General features: G+C 43.3%; 1 protein-coding gene across 1 annotated transcript in view; it reads right to left on the reverse strand.

The window, feature by feature from the left end:
* The window catches only part of plcb4b (phospholipase C, beta 4b), a 68,364-nt gene that overhangs the window by 30,125 nt on the left and 22,921 nt on the right, over positions 1 to 15,318 (reverse strand). The gene's annotated exons all lie outside the window — the stretch shown is intronic.

The following is a 15,318-nucleotide window of genomic DNA, read 5'->3' on the forward strand; positions in this document are numbered from 1 at the left end:
AAATATATAGAGATAGAGAGAGATATATATAGAGAGAAAGAAATGTGGGTGTGGCCATGTTATTACGTAATGCATTCACTTTAACAGAACTGCTAAAAACAAAACAATTGAAATTTGAGTTCAATTTGCATTTTTATCTTGTTCAGTTACATAAATAATGAGATTTCCTCAATATCAAAAATAACATGTCGTTTCAAGGTCGTTTCTCGCTCTAGATGATCTGCTAAAAAAAAGCTGCAAACTCTGACCAGTATCTGTTGATGTTGCTTTTTTAACTCCTATATCTTGGTAATATCTACAGTAACTGGACGGCCTAGGTTTCTATCATGCTCCATCACAAATCTCAGCTCTAAAACTCTGCGGCAGTCATGTATGAAATCAACTTGTTGTGTTTCTACTCTACTTCATCAACTTCTCATTTGTTGCCCTCGGTGCAGAGATGTGGGCTTTGTGTATCAGGTAGTGTGATTTTAATTTGAGTAATGATGTGTGAAGTGTCAAGATATTGGACTAGCCTTAGACTAGTCTACAAAGGTATTCATGAGAAGTACAAATAAATCAATCACTGCAACTATAAAAGCTGATTTTCTTGGCTCAATCACTTGGTTACATGGTCACTGGCAGCTCAACTGCAGAACTTTCAACAAATGTCTTTCATCTAAACACTGCACCCCCTCACAACTTCTTTAAACACAGTTTATTCACCCTTACAGTGCAAGAATTTAGGCACCAACCACTGCTGGGTTGTTCAGTCCAGAGTCCAGATTGATTTTTTCTACTTTAAACTGAAGGAACATAATAAAGGTGACAGCCAAGAGCATTTTTTAATGATTTAAAATGCCCAGCTCAGCTTTAGCCACTCCAGCAGCAAGTCAACAGGGCAAGATGAGGGAGCGGGGGGCGCACTGCATCATGGCAGAATAACCCCTGGCTGGGACGAAACAACATGGGTTCTACACATCTGACAGCTGATCAGTATCAAAAGGTGGATTTTTCCATTAAGTCTACTTTAATCTTGACTTCAAACAGCCTGGATGTGAACCGTAGTCCTCCTCAAACACACAAAAAAAAACAAGTCAGTCTTGATTCACGTGACACACCTGCACGTGTATCATCACGTACGACATCCAGCTCAGGCAGGGAGGGGGTCCTGACAGGAAGCTGTAATATTTTTGATGACACCACCCAATATAGGCTCTCTCTCCCTACGTCAGCCTCAAACGTGTCAGGCAAAACTGAGAGTGAGAAGCGAACTTGAGAACGTGACATGCTATGTATAGTTTAATTGCTCAGCCAGTATTAAGTCGTGATGGGAATACTCTGAGGTGTAATTCAATTGTCATTTCAATTTATAGGTCTAAGATTCCTTTGTCATACTGCATACACAAAAAATCACTAATGAATACAACAACAATATACTTTAATTAATTTTCTCCCAAAAGTGCTCCAGAGAGGGAATGATTCATTAATGTCTTCACTACAGGTTTTATTGGAGTATCTGTCTACGTTAGTGTGAGCGTGTACACACACACTGCAGATCAAAGGCCCACACTTCATGCAGACATGTACCCATTCTCCTCCCAGGGAGAAAACTGAAGGAAACAGGATTTTGATGTGTGAAATGACAAAAAGGTGAAAGAGTTAGACAACGACGGTGGGAGAGAAAGCGATAAATGCACCGGGGAAATGACGAGGCGAGGAGACAGATAAGAGCGAGGCAGGAGAAAATAAAAGCGGTGGACTAAAAGTACGAGCCTGATATGAAGCCAGTCTGAAGAGGTGAGAGACAGAGATGGACTATGGAGATGAGAGATGGGGAGAGGGAGGGGTGGGGGGCAGAGATAAAACAGAACAGTGGTGGGTAAAGAGAAATGGACCAGTGAAACAGCTGTATGTGACAGAGACTGGCTGGAGAGGAGGGGGGGACGGGGTGGGTGAGGACGGCGGGGGGGATGTCTGCTTTTGATGTGGGGAACACAGATCAGAGACAACATCAACAGAAGCTACAGAAAAGTGCTGGCTGGGTGGGCCCGGCCTGACAACTGCAGATGAAGCAAAGGTTTAGACATGTCTGTGGGCTGTCATTATGAAAACACAGAGAGGCCGCGCAATTATACAGCAGCTAATAAGAGCTAATCTCACCCTGACATGCAGCTTCATTAACAGAGTGTTACTCCTGATGCAGTGGCTGCACACGGCCAGAAAAGTCTAAATCATACAACACTCTATCCTCCCGTTGGCCATAGAGAGCCTAAGCAGAAGCAGAAGAGAAGCTCGCCATGGGACCTCAACTCGGAAAAAATCTCCATGTAAGTGAACAGGAGTCAAAGTTTTATTTCGGGATCCGATTGAATTGTGTGATGAGAAAAATATATGACCTTAACCTGTTTAAAACATCGCGTTCCATGCCAAGAAATCAGCAGTTTGTCGTATAACGGCAACGGAAGAATTTATTTTGTGTGCAGACCGCTCTACGGACTACAGCTGACACGGGAAAGGGCGGCATGTGGTGTGTGACGTCACCTACGCCACCTGTGGTCTTCTGGTTACGGATTTTCAGAATTTTATTTTAAATAAACTGCTGATTTCTTGGCATGAAACGCAATGTTTTTAGTTTTTTTTTATTGCCTTTAATCGATAGTACTGTGGAGAGAGAGACAGGAAATGAGGAGGCAGAGAGGGGGAATGACATGCAGGAAAGGGCTGCCCGATGCGGGATTCGAACCGGGGCCACCTGCAGTGAGGACTGTAGCCTCAACATGGGGCGGCATTTCTGCATTTAAAAATAGTCCCATTTCCCCATCATACAGTGTTTTTAGCAGCTGGTGTTTGTCTAGTCATGCGACCATGTAGTAGTCCATTAAAGCAGAAGTAAGCGATCCGGTGGTTTTGGCTAACTTCTTGTCAGCCGATGGAGTTAGCAGTCCCCGCCCTCGTCCCTACGTCACCACATTCACGCGCATCCCTTGGCTGCACACACAGAGAGGACCGCCCCTTTATGCCGTTCTCTCTCCTCATTGGATAAAGGTTGTAGGATACAAGGAAAGTTTTCTCCTCTGCTTACAGCAGAGCAGAGTGACTGACAGACCCGTGTTTCGGACCAAACACTCTATGTAAGTGAGAAGGAGGAGATTGCCTTGCACAGCACAGATCAGAACCTCACAATGGTGCCGGTGGTGTCAGGAATAAAGTCCCCCAAAAAAAGGAGGGAGTTCCACCGCACACAAAGGGGTCGTATAAACACTGATTTATTTATTTAAAAAGTCAAGCAGCAACGCATTTCACCCGTGTGGGCTTCATCAGGCTAGCCTGGATAGCCTGTTTATACGACCCCTTTGTGTGCGGTGGAACTCCTTCCTTTTTTTTTTTTGGACTCTATGTAAGTGATTGCCGTCGGAAGATATAACTATTTAAGACTTATATTAACACAAATATTCCACTTACTTCTGCTTTAAAGCCTAACGTTAGCTTTTTACTTCTGGTGATCGTAAAATACAGTACAAAAGGTTTTCATATGTGAAGATTATCTGGCTGAACAAAAGTTATAAGTATCATAAACTTGCGTTAGCCACAGAGCTTATTTTCTGACAGAATCCAAAACGCAATGCAAAAATCCCATTCACTTTCTTTTCTAGGAACCTACCACACTCTATAGAGATTAGCGCATTTCGGGTGTGATTGGCTGGATGTCACAGCGCTACGGGAGACGCAGCGCGAGGCCAGGTCAACACGCCCAGTGATGTACAGAAAAGGGGGCCAACTTCATCAGACCCAGCCCTCCACCATCTGTGGTGTCCTACCAGGGGACCGTAACACAGACACACACACACATCCTGTCAGGGGAATGAAAACACAGATGCACACTTCCTGTGGAGATTAGGAACTGAGGACAGGCTGGGTGCCAGAAACACACAAACCCACAGAGAGACAGAGATAGGAAACCTCAAAGAAACGTACATATGAAATATACATACTCCCAAATCAGATTCAAAACTATTCAGATAGGACAAATCACATATCTAATTTGGACTAATTGGGTTGTGCTGTCCTGTCTGATGTTAGCCTAGATCTTGCCACTCTCAACAGTATGCATTAGATAACATTCTCCTCAGCGGGCTGAAATCCGTCCAATAGCAGCGCGGCACACTGAGGTTCTGTAAGGCCATGCCAGCACGCACACCGGGCCTCTGAGCTCCTGGACGTGTGAATGTGCACGTGAGGAGCCGAGGGAAGCTGGAGGAAGCGAGTGAGGTCCGAGCCCCCTGTCCAACCCCTGACGATGAGATAATTACGATAGATAGGAGCCCCGGGAGGCACGCTGTTCCCAGCCTCCTCATCTAAAATGGCAGCTAGGGTAACACCCAGCGGTCCCACACCTCATAAACTAAAATTAGGCTACAGCTACATCAGTCAGCCAGTGGTGGAAGGGTTGACTGGGGACACACTCAAATGGACACAAGTGAACAACACACACACACACACACACACGGTGGCACATTTGACATACAGTAGCTGGCACAATAACCAGAGCTGTTCCACAACAAGGAGACAGCCTCAACATTAGAAACAACACTGACTAGATCAGTCTGACAGAGGGCTCGGTTTACACACAGGCATTTATAATACTGATTCCATCTTACAAGTTATAAGTAGTTACTGTCATTATGCAATCATGTGGTACTGGAGTTGATACTTTGGATCAGACTGCTACAGAGAGCAGGATCTCTACTACTACTACTACTACTACTACTACTACTACTACTACTACTACTACTACTACTGCTACTAATCAGGGCTCCTACATTTTTTTAGTAGGAGTGCAGTGACCCCCTAACTTAAAATTCTATGAATGAATGAATGAATTGAATTTTTTATTATTTTCGTGTAATTTCACCACTGTGGCCCATCCCATATGAGATTACAAGACACATTTAATAACAAATACAAAAAAAAGACTAGACAGTCCTTCCTGTTGGTATTACCTGCCACACAGGTGTGACATAAATAAACAATGTAAGATTACTTTCAGTTTCTATGAAAATTCTATGAGTGCAACCTGAAAATGTTGGGGCACACACCATAAATTGACTTGGAAAGCAAAAAGTCATATTTCCTTTTCATTCATGATCCTCACACACATTGGCCTGACACCTGTAATGACAGATACCAGATTCTTTGAGTTGCCGCTTCCAAGTTTCACTAGTGTTAAAAATATTACAGACAATTTACTGGTTGCACAGATGGAAATTTTACTTTCTCCGTCTCAAATTTTAGAGGCAAAATGCCCACATTTAGGGGCAGTCTGGAGCCGTGCTACTGCTACTGCTGCTGCTGCTGCTACTGCTGCTACTGCTACTACTACTACTACTACTACTACTACTACTACTACTACTACTACTACTACTACTACTACTACTACTACTACTGCACTTCTAAAACTGCCAAACTAAAACTAAAAATAATTATGTGGATATAAAGGAGGTTGATGGGAGTTTCACTTTCAAAGACTCTAGATAAATTCTTATTCAGATTCTGAGGGACCTGGGGTCTGAACTATGAAGCAGGTTCAACAGACCCAGCTTCACTTAACCACCGTCGTGTTCCCACTTAGCCTGATTGCGATCACAAACATGGACACGTCTGACAGCGGCTCCCGCAGCAGAGTGGAGCATTTCATTAACGAGGAGCAGACAATAATTCTGCAGCAACATGAAGAGCTGAAAGATCAAATCCAGGCAAACAGCAACACAGTCGCTGCAGCAAAGCAGAAAGTACTGCAGAAATGAGGCTACTGACTGTGACACTTTTGATCATTTTCCAAGAGAACTGACTGGTCAGGAGGCAGAGCCTTTATACCCGGCGATCGCAGTCTGGAACCTAACCTGCTCTGGACCAAGTTCAGCTTAAAGCAGATATCAGTGGAATGTTTTTGTTAATATAAGTCCTAAATAGTCCTATTTTCCGTCAGCAATCACTTACATGAAGTATTTCAGCCTAAACACGAGTCTCTCCGTCACTCTGCTCTGCTGTAACCCGAGGAGAAAATTTTCCTTGTGGGATACAAGTGTTATCCAATGAGGAGAGAGAACGGCATGAAGGGCTGTGTGTGCAGCCAAGGGATGCGCGTGAATGTGGTGACGTAGCACGAGGACCAATTGATGCCTGACAAGGGCGGGGGCTGCTAACTCATGGTGCGTTCAAGGAAACTCGTACTTTGTGTTTTTCCTTCCTGTGAAGTCATACCAGTTCGATCTGGTACGAGTTCACGGGTCGGAAGTTACGAGTGGCCGTTATAGGGAACTTTCACAGACAACAGGACGGTAAAAACACGAGCTACGGGTTACCTGGAACGCTACCAAGTCGTAGTTGTGACTTGAAGCTGTAACTTACGGTTTCAAAAGCCTGCCTTGAACACAGCATTAGCCGAAACGGCCGTGCCGCTGTTATCTGCTTTAAGTCACCATGGAGATGTATCCAGGTAAGAAGTGAACTACCGTCATAGTACAGAAAACCCAGAGCTAACCCTGAAGCGACCTGACTAAGCCCAAATCCTGCTCGGTAGTGCAGGCCTCTGTCCTGGGTCAGTGTTAGGGCAGTTTACAGAAGCAAACTTGCTGCTACTTCCCAGACTGACTGGTGGGATGAAATCTCTTTCACCAACAGCACCGTGGAGCCCTTGAGCAAGGCCTTAACAGTGCCCTTAACTCTGACTGCCCAGTGACTGTGGTTGTTCTGGGTTTCAAGGTGTCAAATGTGTGTAAATGTGTTATTGTGATCAGGACACATTTATACTCCTCTTAATAAAACTCCCTGAATAAATGTAAAAAAAAAAACATATTTATATCTGGGCTTCTAGATCTAGTGCTAACATTATTATTACAATAAAACTTCAGATAATAGCATATAATACTAAATCAACCAGATTGTGTTCATGACTGATTTTTCCTCTCACCTTGAATGTGGCCTTGACTAGTACAAAGTCAGGCTGTGTGTGTACAACACTGTAAGAAAAATGTACTGAGTTCTGATTCATTGCAGCTGGAACAGGACTCAACAGTCTGAAGAGCTGGAGAAAATATATGCTCGATCATGGCAGAAAAAAACAAAACAAAACATTAAAAGTATTTAATTTCCAGTAGGACATAATTTTCCTACTGTCTTCTCTCTTTGTTGTTTCAGAAGCAGGAAGAACATCAGCTTCAGACTTAATGTCAAACAGCTGGTCAGAGTTAGAGCAACAGATAAATGTTATGTACACGCTGCTCTTCATCTGGGAACTTGACAATAATTCCCCAGGTGCTTGTTGTCTGACCATGTATGGCCTGACCACAAAATCCTCAACTCACGTCTTAGACCACGCCACAGTGTGTGTATGTGTGTGGTTTTGTATCTTACAGGACTGAAACTGTAACACCCAGCAGGTCGACAACTGACGGCTGACAAATTAATTTTAAAACTGAGCACAAGGTCACAGACAGATGCAAGGCCATGTATTTTTACAGTGTAGAGCTGAGCACAACCTTGGGACGGTTTTTACTTTAACCAGAGCTGGGCTAACTTTGCTATGCACAGAGATAAAGGTGTATGAATATGAAAAGGAGTTTATTACATTTTAGGTGCTTTGCAAAGAGGCATCTTCATGAGAAAGGCAGATGACTGAAGGCTATGTCCCTGCTGGTTGGTAAATCAAAACATTAACCTTGAAAAATAATAGAGCCGTATGTACTGTATATTTTACTCTAGAATGATGTCACCAGCATAAAATCACCAAACCACTCATTCATAGTTTCATTACATGTATTTCCTTTTGACCCCTCCCTGGGGTATAAGGGACAAAAAAAGTAACAATGGTTCAGAGCAGAGCAGACAGCAGCCGGTGTACGACAACATAAAGTATGACAGAGTTAATACATACACTCAACTCATACAACTCATACAGCTCATATAACACTTAAAGCCCATGTACAGACTTTTCATTTAGTGTTGATTTTTGCGGCCCCTGTGGATGAAAGCGGTGGTGTTTTGTCGGAATGAAGACTGCATTTCCCACTGTTGAGAAGACGTTTGTCTGGCCGGCGCGTGTAGATTTGTTTTGGAAACGTCGGAGAGAAGATGGGACTTGCTTTGAAAACTTTTTTTTTTTTTAGCAGCTATCTGCAGCATGCATATGGATGAGGTAATGTATCTATTTGTATCGTTTTATCAGTGGTCTGACACGACCATGCCTTCCAGAGGTATAGAATTAGACTACGGTACTTAGAAATTGCGTATCTTCACACTGATGGGCTCATTTACTGTTGTAGCTAACAGAGACACATCAGCAGAAACCAGAGACTTTTGCGTATCCAGTTAAAAGCTCCGTACCGGGGCTTTAAGAGAGAATACTTAGGATTTTCTTTAAGAGGTGAAACAAATTTGACAAAATCTTTGCGTTACGAGATGATATGAGCTTTTTAAATTTACAAGGATTTACTCTCTGAAACCTTCTAATAAGCTATTATCTGTCTTCACTAAAGAAGGGTCAAACAAGTAGCCTACATAACTATTCATCTCCTAGGTTACCCGTCAAACAAAGAGTATTACTCTGTATCATGGTCAGACCTGCGCTCTGAAATAGGCAACTTGTGGGTTTTGAGGAATTTAGACCTATGTACAAAACCTTTAGCATGTCTTAACTTTGTCAAATATAGTTCAAAAATAAAATCATCTTTGAATAATTTGTAAGTGCGATTGTTAGTTGGCCAAGTTCATTATGCAAATATATTTCAAACACTGTATTTTCCTGACAGTCAGCTTAAAGCAGATATCAGTGGAATGTTTTTGTTAATATAAGTCCTAAATAGTCCTATTTTCCGTCAGCAATCACTTACATGAAGTATTTCAGCCTAAACACGAGTCTCTCCGTCACTCTGCTCTGCTGTAACCCGAGGAGAAAATTTTCCTTGTGGGATACAAGTGTTATCCAATGAGGGGAGAGAACGGCATGAAGGGCTGTGTGTGCAGCCAAGGGATGCGCGTGAATGTGGTGACGTAGCACGAGGACCAATTGATGCCTGACAAGGGCGGGGGCTGCTAACTCATGGTGCGTTCAAGGAAACTCGTACTTTGTGTTTTTCCTTCCTGTGAAGTCATACCAGTTCGATCTGGTACGAGTTCACGGGTCGGAAGTTACGAGTGGCCGTTATAGGGAACTTTCACAGACAACAGGACGGTAAAAACACGAGCTACGGGTTACCTGGAACGCTACCAAGTCGTAGTTGTGACTTGAAGCTGTAACTTACGGTTTCAAAAGCCTGCCTTGAACACAGCATTAGCCGAAACGGCCGTGCCGCTGTTATCTGCTTTAATTAGTGGTAGTGATGTTTGCCTGTATTGACTCACCTGACCATTGTTACAAGAGAAGAGAAGGATTTTCATCCCAGACTTACAGGGGATCTGACATATTTCCTGGAGAGACCCCCTCCCATTCAATCTTAGAAATGTGCATCTCCTTCACCTCGTGGGACTGACAGCCGGTCGTTTCACATAACCAAAAGCTGGACCCACCTGCTGTTTCCATGACATTAACGAGCAGGTGAAGCCAGCTGAGAGGAATCAAGTCTAATTGGTGTCAGAATGTAAATCTACTTCAATAACAAGAGGATGTGGATTAGAGGAGGAGACATGGGGTTAAAGACCCTTTAACTAACTCTGGCTCATTAGACCTGTTCTCAAGCTGAAGGTGGGGGGACCTTTGCTATTTGTGTAGGAAGTGTATGTTGTCCCACCCTATAGGTGTCAGTCCAGAGCTAAGTTCAGAGAGAGACCCAATTAATTAAATTCAGTGAAAGCAGATGTTTGTGACGATATCACTTTAAGAGGATGTCAAAGAAAGCAGCGAAGAGACTGCATAAGAGAGAGGTGTTTCATCCAAAAAAAGAATCCTTGCAATAAAAATATTATAACAGCTGGGTTGTTCTTTTCATAAGGATGATTTTTCTGTCTTCTTACCAAGCGTCACTAGTGCTGAAGGCATGAACTGACAGGTGTGGTCGTCCTGTCAAATTTAGCGGGGCTGATAAGACACATCACACCAACACTTAGTGAGTGACCCTTCTGATATGAAGAAGATGGAAGAATCCGTTGAAACATGTCAAGATATGAAAAGAACAATCTCTTGTCCTATATTTAAGAAAAGTGAACTCCATTGAGCTAAAAAACAATATAAAACTGTAGGAAAACAACCTCTTCCTCTTTCCTACCACTGATCAGTTTCTGGCGTTCTCCCCTGTCAGCCTCACCAGCTGGAGCCAGCCACCTGCTCTGGACAGCACAGGGTGAGTGAGACAAATACGGAGCATTCAAAGTACACACAATGACGATTAAAAAAACATTTTTTTCTTTATAGCATCGGTACTAACACAGCTGCAGCAGTTCACCAACCTGCTATTCACCTCATCCATCCTCCCACAACTCAACAGTGGCCAGTCAATCACTGCTCAGAGCACCTATTAACCTGTTATCAATACCTCTGATTGATCTATACCAGCCATACACAACACACAAATACATAAACAGCACACAAGGCTGTAGCAATAACAGATCATCAAGCTTGTGTCAAACAAAAGCAAAATTATCCAACATAAACAAAACTGCATTCTCTTATTTGTGTGTGAGTGATAAATTAAGAGAATCACACACACACACACACACGCATGCGCAAAGTTCATGTTGGGAAACTGAAGAGAGGCAGTATTCTCACAGTAAGATTAAAGAATATAGGGAATCGATGACACAATGATGTGCATGCTGCCTGCTCGTATTATTATCACTTGCCTCGGATTCTTGGAGCTCAGAGGAGTGTCAGGAGAAGTTTGTTTAGTTTGTTTAACCGACAGCCGAGCCTTGTGTACATACTCTGCAAACACATTCATGTAGAATATTTTTCAGCAGTGACTATCATTCTGCAGCCACACACAACAAAAAAAGGACAAAGAAAATAAACACAGCATGCATGCATGTCAAACATGCTGCAACACTAATGTCTGGCAGCACGGGGGTCCTTGTCGTTTCATCTGACTTGGCTTTGTACAGGTCTGTCACACGGCGGCATCCTGCTCTCTAATCCAAACAGTACACATTACAAAGTGTCATCGCGTCCTCTTATCTGTTTGTCTAGGATATTTGGATATTTAACTTGTCTTATGGCTAGAGCAGTGTTGAAGAAAAGGCAGGTAAACACTGGCCTGTCTACTTTGGATTCTCCAGACAGTCCAGAGACAAGTGCTTCTGTTTTGTAGCAGAGATACAACTGAGAATACTGCTCAAGTATTTGCCTCTTAATAGCACATAAGAGCCACGTCTTCATGCTGGAGGACCCCCTGCACTGGTTCTTAATGCGCCTCATCAATCTTCCTTACACTATCAGGGTCAGAGCTAGGGCTGGGTGATTATGGTAAGAAACAGAATCATGATTAATTCAACTTTTTGCCTCCATTATGTTTACTGACCGATTACAGGGGGGATTTTTAAAAGGGTAAAAAACTAAATAATCGACACAGGCAGGATAACATCGGTTAGAGGCGCTAAATGTCAGTTTGGATTAATTGCCCAGCCCTGGTCCGAGCCGTCTAAAGACACACACACCGACTCACCTACGATGACTCTCTGCAAAACAAATCTACTGGCGCTATAGGAACTATTTTCTTCAGACCCCTCATGTTCAATAATGGAATCGTCAAAAGACAGCAAAGACGTGAACATCCATCTGTTTGTTTGGTTGTTCTATCACCTTCTCCTTTTAGATAAAATGGCACAATGATGAAACAGGCACGACTTCATCCAACGCTGTCTATTACTCATAAAGTATAACATCAAAATTCAGAGCTGCGCGTTATGACTGACGTTTCATTTCAGATCCTTGATTTCGTCATCTGTTCTTAATGACGGTAGATAACACAGTTTTAAATGGTTGTGCGCCCTTCACCAAGATTTTTGAGCAAATAACATAGTCTTGATACATCAGCAGCCTCTCAGGCTCTGACTGTGTAGTGTTTTATTATTATACGTTTTCTTTAAAGCAGCAGATTCCTCTGGAGATCACACTCATCTCAGATCCTTTCCCACGCACAACCTCTCTCAGCTGTCGACACGAACCAGTTGTTTTCTTCAATTCACAGAACATGATGCAAACACTGAGAGAGGTTAGCGGTCAAATCCCACTGGATGCACATATTCAAACAATGCTTTAATGGTATTTGACAAGTCTCCACCAAGCTGCATAAGGTGCAATATGATACAAATGAACTGTGCTACAAATCTGCTGCTTAAGACTCATTGAAGCTGAATGTCAAGTGTTAGTATGTCACTCATTTGTGAGCCCAGCCCAGTGTTTTATAATACCCTTTCATTTTTTTACGACATGGTGGTACACTGGCCGGCAGTTCTGGGTTGGATTCCCCGGGCTCGGTACCTCTCAGGGTGGAGTCTGGAAGGGTGGAGCATTTTCTCCAGCTTCCTCATGCACATGCACAGTAGGTTAACTGGTGACTCTAGATTTCTATTGGATCAATGGAATCTACATATTAACCACCGATAAAATGAAACTGTTGTTGACTTAAAGGGATAGTTCACCCAAAATTCAAATTTCACTCATTATCTACTCACCTTCATGTTGACTAAGGGTTGGGAGAAGTTTCAGAGTCCTCCGTGCCTTCTCAGAGTTACAGCGGGGCTCCGTGCAGCACTGCATGTCCATATGACATGGCAAACGGGGCTCACTTTTCTTCGTCCAAAAAGACACACCAAAAAACATCCAAATACCTCCACACAGTGTGTAATGTCCCTCTTGTATTGAAGCCCCAACATGAGAAATTGTTCAGAAAAAAATTAAATAAGTCTATGTTTTAAGCTTGTTTGTAGCGGAAGCTCCCAGCACTGCTCTTCCTGGTCCGTTGACACCCAGTTCACGCAAGATTCCGGCAGAGCAACACTGGGAGCTTCTGCTACAAACAAGCTTAAAACATATACTTATTTAATTTTTTTGTGAACAATTTCTCATGTTGGGGCTTCAATACAAGAGGGACATTACAGACGAGCACTATGGAGGTATTTGGATGTTTTTTGGTGTGTCTTTTTGGACGAAGAAAAGTGAGCTCCGTTCTCAACCGTCATATGGACATGCAGTGCTGCACGGAGCCCCACTGTAACTCAGAGAAGGCACGGAGGACTCTGAAACTTCTCCCAGCCCTTAGTCCACATGAGGGTGAGTACTGTAACTACTGTTTTCTACAAAGAGAGTGAATACATAATGAATAGTGAATTGATCAACAGAATAAATTGTGTGATATATGTGTATCACTGCATTAACTGACAGTTTTTCTAACAGTCTTCTTTACATACCTGACCGAAAAAAAAAAATTCTCTAAACTATTACTTGCCTCATGATTCACTTATCAAACTGAGATAAAATGATAAGTGTATTCATGGCTCTGCTGCATGGTAGTGCAACTGAAATTTCATCTTCAAAATCAAAAATTTGGCAAAGGATCTGGAAAAAAAAAAAGTTGTGACGCAAGTGACGATGTCTGCCGTTATTGGATAAAGAGACAGATGGAACAAGGTTAAACCCAACCAGTGTGATGTGTGACTGTGTGGTTATTTAACAGCAGATCAGTGTTTGGTACACATGCAAAAGAAAAGGTAACCACAAAGCCTTCCACCAGAGACACCTTCAATACATCCTGCCTGGAACTGCCTCACCTGCATGAAACGCACATCCCATCCCACCTGCAGGACACATGTACACACTTTCACAGACAAAGGTCAGAAAACAACCAACATATCATAGCACTGCTGAGAAAACACAGCCCCTACAGTGTGCACATACAGTACATGCACCTGCAGGGCTCCAGCACTGAGCAGAGTCAGCGGGGGGAGGGGGCTAAGATGCGAGCAAAGGGGAGGAAATGAGGAGACTCTCAGGAGACCAGAGGGGTCCAGCTCCTGTAGACGGCAGAACAGAACAGTCATAGGACATAATCTGTGGTATATTGTCATTGTGCTGCTTATAAAACTGGAACAACTTCCACAGCCAGTCCAACATATGTCCATTTTATTGAATCGACACCTTTCTAAAATAATAAAAGCTTTACGACAGCTCAACAGGTGCGAATGATAGCGTGGCATGTGGCCAGTGTTCACACTAAGAGGAAAACATGAGAAACTCCTCGGGTCAACTGGTTGGGTAAACACTCCTTGAGTTATGACCTCTGGCGAGACAACCCCCACCCAGGACACATAGGAAGAAAAAAAAAAAAGACACACACACAGGTGCATTGTGTCCTGGAAGCAAACTTCAAGCGGACGCCGCTCTGAGGTGACATTCATTCAACGTCGCGCACAGACTCCAACATTCTGGTGGTGGCAGGACTGTTCAATCGAATTACCATGAATTAGATTAAACTCGGCCCTATCAAACAGAATCCAGTTAGCAGTGGTGGGGGCGGGGGTGGGGTGTGGGGGGTATGTTTGACTGTAGTTTGCTGCACCCATCACTCACGGTGGTGAAGCCATGAGACACAGAGCAATATCATAAAAGTGCTTCTGTTTACACTGGATAAAAATAGTCTTTAATTCAATGAGAGCTCTTAGCGAGGGATACAGTGTTTTATAGCGGCACCGGGGCCTCTGTTCGCTGAGCAAACAGTACATATGGCACCGAAATCAATGTTTCTATCGCCTGCGTCTGTTTTTACATTTCATTTAGTCACTTAACAGAAGGGCGGCGCAGAGGGGACGGTGATCGCTGAGCAAACAGGCTTCAACCTTAACAAGGATGGAGATCCTGTGTGCATGTGTGTGTTTTTATGACCTGTGTAACACCTGATTTGACTGACTATCTCACACCTCTCCATGCTCTAATGAAACCCAATGTGGCGTGCCGACTTGTGGGCGGTGAAACGTGGCCTGCAGTGACCGGTTTTTCTGAACGGTTTGTTTGAGAGATGAGCGAGTGGAGGAGGGAAGAGAAAAGCTGAATGATGACACCGGCTCCTAATCAGCGCTGAAATTCTCTGAAATTCCCTTTTTGCTCGTTTCAATTAATCCACATTTGGGCTTCACTTTGCTCACTGACTGTTGAGTGTCAGCTGAGGTTTCTGTGATCCCTCCAGCAGTGTGTGACGTTGTGTGTGCATGTGCATCTGTGCGGCCTCATATGTCTGTGTGTGTGTCTCCATGTTTGCCTGACGCCAACATGTTTGTCAACCGATGTGTGTTTAAGTTTGTTTTCTTTAGCCTGCTGAGTCCTCTTAGCTCAAACAGTCAATAACAGGAATT

This window comes from Trachurus japonicus, chromosome 24 (assembly GCF_045865225.1).
Source record: "Trachurus japonicus isolate A0001 chromosome 24, Traja_1.0".
NCBI classification, from domain to species: Eukaryota; Metazoa; Chordata; class Actinopteri; order Carangiformes; family Carangidae; genus Trachurus; species Trachurus japonicus.